Source organism: Prunus mume, unplaced genomic scaffold (assembly GCF_029339155.1).
Source record: "Prunus mume cultivar Tortuosa unplaced genomic scaffold, ASM2933915v1 scaffold24, whole genome shotgun sequence".
Taxonomy (NCBI): Eukaryota; Viridiplantae; Streptophyta; class Magnoliopsida; order Rosales; family Rosaceae; genus Prunus; species Prunus mume.
In genome coordinates, this window is record NW_028296570.1 from 40,699 (window position 1) to 48,048 (window position 7,350).

The following is a 7,350-nucleotide window of genomic DNA, read 5'->3' on the forward strand; positions in this document are numbered from 1 at the left end:
ACCATATTATGATGTTCCCCAAGTTTTGGACTCAATTGTGTAATGTATAGTTTTAGCCCATATCTCCTCCCACCATATTGATTGGTCCATGAAATCGAAATTCAAGTTCAGACGAGGTCACGAAGTTTGTATAGTTTTAGCGTTCACACAACCCAAATAAATCACTCCTCCCACATATTATGAAATGATTCAATCCATATCGAGATTTAAATTGATAATTCAAGTTGGTCTTCTAAATGTACTGCATAGTTTAGCCATTGGATTTCACAAAACCCATCAAATGACTCCTCCCACCATATTATGATGTTCCCAAGTTTTGGACTCAATCCCATATCGATTGGTCCATGAAATCGACAATTCATGTTCAGAAGTTCGTTCAGAAATGGAATCGAGGTTGTGTATTGCATAGTTTTAGCCATTTTCTACAAACCAACCAAATGACTCTCCACCATATTATGATTTCCCAAGTTTTGACAATTCCAAATGACTCCTCCCACGATGGTCATGAATGATGTTCTATTACTTCTGCGTTCGTGACTCAATCCCATATCGATTGGTCCATCAAATGGGGAGGTTGGTTCGTATGAAGTTCGTTCTGAAATTGAGAGGTTGGTGTATTGCATAGTTTTAGCCACAAAACCCACCAAATGACTCCTCCCACCATATTATGATGTTCATCAATCCCATATCGATTGGTCCTGAGAGTATTGGATTTCCCAAGTTTTTGATTCCATATCGATTGGTCCATGATGTTCCCATTTGTCTGCTCCAAATGGAGAGGTTGGTGTATTGCAGTTTTGACCATATTATGACTCAATCCCATATCGATTGGTCCATGAAATCGAATGTTCGCATCGATAGTTTTAGCCGTTGGTTCATTCCCATATCGCGGAGGTTCGCAAATGGAGAAGGTGGTGTATTGCATAGTTTTAGCCATTGGATTCACTCAAAACCCACCAAATGACTCCTCCCACCATATTATGATGTTCCCCAAGTTTTGGACTCAATCCCATATCGATTGGTCCATGAAATTGGACATTTCAAGTTCGTACGACGTTCGTTCTGAAATGGAGAGGTTGGTGTATGCATAGTTTTAGCCATTGGATTTCACACAAAACCCACCAAATGACTCCTCCCACCATATTATGATGTTCCCCAAGTTTTGGACTCAATCCATATCGATTGGTCCATGAAATCGGACATAATTCATGTTCGTAAATGCGACGTTCGTTCAAAATGGGGAGGTTTGTATTGCATAGTTTTAGCCATTGGATTTCACAAACCCACCAAATGACTCCTCCCACCATATTATGATGTTCCTAAGTTTTGGACTCAATCCCATATCGATTGGTCCATGAATCGGATAATTCATGAAATTGAGAAGTTGTGTAATCATGCATAGTTTTAGCCATTGGATTTCACCAAAACCTATCAAATGACTCCTCCCACCATATTATGATGTTCCCCAAGTTTTGGACTCAATCCCATATCGATTGGTCCATGAAATCGGAAAATTATGTTCGTACGAAGTTCGTTCTGAAATGGAGAGGTTGGTGTATTGCATAGTTTTAGCCGTTGATTTCACTCAAAACAACCAAATGACAATATTATGATGTTCCCCAAGTTTTGGACTCAATCCCATATCGATTGGTCCACTCCCCATAGTTTTAGTATTGGATTTCACTCAAAACCAACCAAATGACTCCTCCCACCATATTATGACCATATTTCGATGTTCACTCAAGGGACTTGGTCCATGAAATCATAATTGTTCATGTCTGGATTTAGAAAACTTCATGGTTGTAAATGATAGGCCCAAGTTGGACTGATTGGTCCATGAAATCGAATACCACCATGATTTTGGTTCCCACCATACCAAATGACCCATTGGATTTCACACAAAACCCACCAAATATATTATGATGTTCTCAATCCATATCGATATTCAAGATTCCACCAATCATGATGTTCCCCAAGTTTTGGACTCAATCCCATATCGATTGGTCCATGAAATCGGATAATTCAAGTTCGTTCGAAGTTCGTTCAGAAATTCATAGTTTTAGCCATTGGATTTTACACAAAACCCACCAAATGACTTCCCACCATATTATGTGTTCTGGACTCAATCCCATATCGGGTCCATGAGGACAATTCATGTTGGCTAAATGGAGGTTGGATTTCATAGTTTTAGCATTGGACAAAACACCAAATGACTCCTCTATTATGATGTTCCCACCCACCAACATAAAACCCACCAAATGACAATATCTGGATGAAATCGGACAATTCATGTTCGTACGAGGTCCGAAATGGAGAGGTTGGTGTATTGCATAGTTTTAGCCATTGGATCCATAAAACCCACCAAATGACTCCTCCCACCATCGGATAATTCCATATCGATTGGTCCATGAAATCACAATTCATGTACGAAAATGGGGAGGTTGGTGTATTGCATAGTTTTAGCCATTGGATTTCACATAAAACCCACCAAATGACTCCTCCCACCATATTATGGTTCAATCCCATATCGATTGGTCCATTGGATAATTCATAGTTTTAGGAGAGGTTGGTGTATTGCCATTGGATTTCACACAAAACCCACCAAATGACTCCTCCCACCATATTATGATGTTCCCCAAGTTTTGGACTCAATCCCATATCGATTGGTCCATGAAATCGGATAATTTCATGTTCGTAAAGACGTTCGTTCTAAAATGTTGATGTATTATAGTTTAGCATGACTCCTCCCACCATATTATGCAAGATTCATGTTGCGTACGAGGTTCGTTCTGAAATGGAGAGGTTGGTGTATTGCATAGATTTAGCCATTGGATTTCACAAAACCCACCAAATGACTCCTCCCACCATATTATGATGTTCCCCAAGTTTTGGACTCAATCCCATATCGATTGGTCCATGAAATCGGACAATTCATGTAACGTCGCAAATCGAGAGGTTGGTGTATTGCATAGTTTAGCCATGGATTTCACTCAAAACCCACCAAATGACTCCTCCCACCATATTATGATGTTCCCCAAGTTTTGGACTCAATCCCATATCGATTGGTCCATGAAATCGACAATTCATGTTCAGTTCGTTAAAATGAGAGTTGGTGTATTGTATAGTTTAGCCATTGGATTTCACACAAAACCCACCAAATGACTCCTCCCACCATATTATGATGTTTAAGTTTTGGACTCAATTCGATTGGTCCATGAAACGTTTCAAGTTCGTCACGATAAATGGGAGGTTGGTGTAGTGGTTTTGGACTGATTGGTCCACTGCATAGTTTAGCCATTGATGTTCCTGAAGTTCGAAATGACTAGTTAGCGTTGGATTTCTACCATATTATGATGTTCCCAAGTTTTGACTCAATCCCATATCGATTGGTCCATGAAATCGACATTTCATTCAGCACGAGGTTCGCTCAAATGGAGAGTTGGTGTATTGCATAGTTTTAGCCATTGGATTTCACACAAAACCCACCAAATGACTCCTCCCACCATATTATGATGTTCCCAAGTTTTGGACTCAATCCCATATCGATTGGTCCATGAAATCGGACATAACATTCATGTTCGTACGAAGTTCGTTCGTTCTGAAATGGAGGTTGGTGTATTGCATAGTTTTAGCCATTGATTTCACAAAAAACCCACAAATGACTCCTCCCACCAGATTATGATGTTCTTCAAGTTTTGACTCAATCCTATATCGATTGGTCCATGAAATCGGACAAGTTTCATGTTCGCTTGGATTGTTTTAGCCATTTCACCAACCCACCAAATGAACCATATTATGATGTTCCCCAAGTTTTGGACTCAATCCCATATCGATTGGTCCATGAAATCGACATTTCATGTTCAAATTTACGTTCGTTTCACCATAGTTTTAGCCATTTGATTTCATGACTCCTCCCACCATATTATGATGTTCCAAGTTTGGACTCAATCCCATATCGATTGGTCCATGAAATCGGATAATTCATGTTCATGCATGGTTCGTCAAATTGAGAGGTTGGTGTATTGCATAGTTTTAGCCATTGGATTTCACACAAAACCCACCAAATGACTCCTCCCACCATATTATGATGTTCCCAAGTTTTGGACTCAATACCCATATCGATTGGTCCATGAATCGGACAATTCATGTTGTGCATTTAGGTTCTCAAATGGAGGTTGGTGTATTGCATAGTTTTAGCCGTTGCTTGGATTTCACACAAAACCCACCAAATGACTCCTCCCACCATATTATGATGTTCCCAAGTTTTGGACTCAATCATATCGATTGGTCCATGAAATTTCATGTCTGTACGTGACGTTCGTTCTGAAATGGAGGAGGTTGGTGTATTGCATAGTTTTAGCCGATTTCAAAACCCACCAAATGACTCCTCCCACCATATTATGATTGGCACACACACCCAAAATGACTCCTCCCATTATATTATGATGTTCTGTTTTGACTCAATCCCATATCGATTGGTCCATGAAATCGAATAATTCAAGTTCTACTGACGGTTCGCTTCAAATGAGAGAGGTTGGTGTATGTATAGTTTTAGCCATTGATTTCACAAAACCCACCAAATGACTCTCCCACCATATTATGATGTTCCCAAGTTTTGACTCAATCCCATATCGATTGGTCCATGAAATCGACAATGGTTCAATTTAGGTTTTCTCTCAAATGGAGAGGTTGGTGTATTGTATAGTTTTAGCCATTGATTTCACTCAAAACCCAACAAATTCACATCCCACCATCCCACATATTATGATGTTCCCTAAGTTTGATTCAATCCCATATCGATTGGTCCATGAAATTTCATGTCTGTATTTGTGTCTGCTCAGGAGAGGTTGGTGTATTGAATAAATTTAGCCATTGGATTTCACACAAAACCCACCAAATGACTCCTCCCACCATATTATGATGTTCCCCAAGTTTTGGACTCAATCCCATATCGATTGGTCCATGAAATCGACAATTTCATGTTCTGTATGATGCGACGTGTTCGTCTAAAATCGGGAGGTCGGTGTGTATTGCATAGTTTTAGCCATTGGATTTCACACAAAACCCACCAAATGACTCCTCCCACCATATTATGATGTTCCCCAAGTCTTGGACTCAATCCCATATCGATTGGTCCATGAAATCATAATTCATGTTGAAGTGGCTCTTCTGGAAATTGAGAGGTTGGTATTGCGTATAGTTTTAGCTATTGATTTCACAAAACCCACCAAATGACTCCTCCCACCATATTATGATGTTCCCCAAGTTTTGGACTTCAATCCCATATCGATTGGTCCATGAAATCGACATTTCATGTTCGTACACGACGTTCGTTCTGAAATGGGGAGGTTGGTGTATTGCATAGTTTTAGCCATTGGATTTCACACAAAACCCACCAAATGACTCCTCCCACCATATTATGATGTTCCCAAGTTTTGGACTCAATCCCATATCGATTGGTCCATGAAATCGGATAATTCAGGTTCGTGCGAAGGGTTCGTTCTGAAATGGAGAGGTTGGTGTACGTTGCATAGTTTCACACAAAACCACCAAATACTCCTCCCACCATATTATGCCATTGGATTTCACATGAAATCAAAACCCACCAAATGAGAGGTTGGTGTATTGCTCCTCCCACCATATTATGATGTTCCCCAAGTTTTGGACTCAATCCCATATCGATTGGTCCATGAAATCGGACAATTCATGTTCGTATTTAGGTTCGAAGTTCGTTCTGAAATGGAGAGGTTGGTGTATTGCATAGTTTTAGCCATTGGATTTCACACAAAACCCACCAAATGATGTTTAAGTTTTGGACTCCTCCCACCATATTATGATGTTTGGTGTATTATATTTTAGCCCCAAGTTTTGGACTCAATCCCATATCGATTGGTCCATGAAATCGACATAATTCAAGTTCGTTTACGAAGTTCGTTCTGCTCAAATGGAGGTTGGTATTGCATAGTTTTAGCCGTTGGATTTCACACAAAACCCACCAAATGACTCCTCCCACCATATTATGATGTTCCCCAAGTTTTGGACTCAATCCCATATCGATTGGTCCATGAAATCGGACAATTCATGTTCGTAAACGCTGCTCAAATGGGGAGGTTGGTATTGTATAGTTTTAGCGATTGGAGTTTTAGCTATTGATTTCAAAACAAAACCCACCAAATGACTCCTCCCATTATATTATGAATTCCCCAAGTTTTGGACTCAATCCTATATCGATTGGTCCATCCCACCAAATGGAGATTGGTCCATGAAATCGGACATTCATGTCTGCTCATTTAGGTGTATTGCATAGTTTTAGCCATTGGATTTCACACAAAACCCAACAAATCACTCCTCCCACATATTATGATCTTCCCCAAGTTTTGATTCAATCCCATATCGATTGGTCCATGAAATTGGATAATTCAAGTTCTACGTAAGTTCGCTCCTGAAATGGAGAGGTTGGTGTATTGCATAGTTTTAGCCATTGGATTTCACAAAAACCCACCAAATGACTCCTCCCACCATATTATGATGTTCCCCAAGTTTTGGACTCAATCCCATATCGATTGGTCCATGAAATCGGACAATTCATGTTCGTACGAGGTTCTGTTCTGAAATGGAGAGGTCGTATTGCATTGTTTTAGCCATTGGATTTCACACAAAACCCACCAAATGACTCCTCCCACCATATTATGATGTTCCCCAAGTTTTGGACTCAATTCCATATCGATTGGTCCATGAAATCGGACATTTCATGTTCGTACGACGTTCGTTCTGAAATGGGGAGGTTGGTGTATTGCATAGTTTTAGCCATTGGATTTCACACAAACCCACCAAATGACTCCTCCCACCATATGATGATGTTCCCCAAGTTTTGGACTCAATCCCATATCGATTGGTCCATGAAATCGGATAATTCAAGTTCGTACGAAGTTCGTTCTGAAATAGAGAGGTTGGTGTATTGCATAGTTTTAGCCATTGGATTTCACAAAAAACCCACCAATGACTCCTCCCACCATATTATGATGTTCCCCAAGTTTTGGACTCAATCCCATATCGATTGGTCCATGAATCGGACAATTCATGTTCTGTACGAGGTCTTCTGAAATGGAGAGGTTGGTGTATTGAATAGTTATAGCCATTGGATTTCACACAAAACCAACCAAATGACTCCTCCCACCATATTATGATGTTCCCCAAGTTTTGGACTCAATCCCATATCGATTGGTCCATGAAATCGGACAATTCAAGTTCGTATGAAGTTCGTTCTGAAATGGATAGGTTGGTGCGCTGCATAGTTTTAGCCATTGATCTCACACAAAACGCACCAAATGACTCCTCCCACTATATTAT